Source organism: Triticum dicoccoides, chromosome 6B (genome assembly GCF_002162155.2).
Source record: "Triticum dicoccoides isolate Atlit2015 ecotype Zavitan chromosome 6B, WEW_v2.0, whole genome shotgun sequence".
NCBI classification, from domain to species: domain Eukaryota; kingdom Viridiplantae; phylum Streptophyta; class Magnoliopsida; order Poales; family Poaceae; genus Triticum; species Triticum dicoccoides.
This window is the reverse complement of record NC_041391.1, coordinates 11977507-11978455: the sequence shown is the minus strand read 5'-3', so window position 1 is coordinate 11978455 and position 949 is coordinate 11977507.

Genomic DNA, 949 nt, shown 5'->3' with positions numbered 1-949 from the left:
AGAAGAGGAAGAGGAAGAAGAAGAAGAAGGAGGAGAAGGAGAAGGAGAAGGAGAAGAAGCATAAGAAGAGGAAGAGGAAGAAGAAGAAGAAGAAGAAGAAAAAAAAATAAAGCAGAAAAGAAATAACTATATAAAAAATTACTCAAAAATAAATAGAAGAAAATAAATAATGCAGAAAAGAAAAAAACTAATATAAAGCAAAAATATTCACAAAGAAACTAAATACGGCAAAAAAAACTACTCACAAATAAATAGAAGAAAAAAATAAAGCAGAAAAGAAATTACTATATAAAAATTACTCATAAATAAATAGAAGAAAATAAAGAATGCAGAAAAGCAAAAAAAATTTAAAAAAATGTTGGGGCGCTGCCTGGTGGGCCTACAAGATAAATAATGCAGAAAAGAAATAACTATATAAAAAATTACTCAAAAATAAATAGAAGAAAATAAATAATGCAGAAAAGAATTTTTTTTTAAAAAAATGTTGGGGCGCTGCCCGGTGGGCCTACAAGACCTAGGGTGTGCAAATGCAGACCCAGAAGGTCCAGGAGGCTCACCGGGCAGCGCGCCATAGTTAGGCCCAGAAGCCTCCTATATAGAGGAGTTCGAAAGGGCAGCCGCGACTGGGTTTATAAACTAGTGCGGCTGCCCTTCGCTCGGCGAGGTGGGCCTAAACATAGCGCACCGCGGGTGGCAGCGCACAGCCTTTAGTACCGGTTGGTGGCTCCAACCGGTACTAATGCGTTGCCCTTTAGTACCGGTTGGAGCCACCAACCGGTACTAAAGGGCCTCGTTTCCCGCCGCTTGGGCTGGCCAAAATTGGCCTTTAGTACCGGTTGGTTGGCTCCAACCGGTACTAAAGGCTCCCCCTATATATATGGTACTTACGAAAAATCAGTTATCGTCGCCACTTCTTTCCACTTTTCTCGATCTCCGACGACGCCCTCGC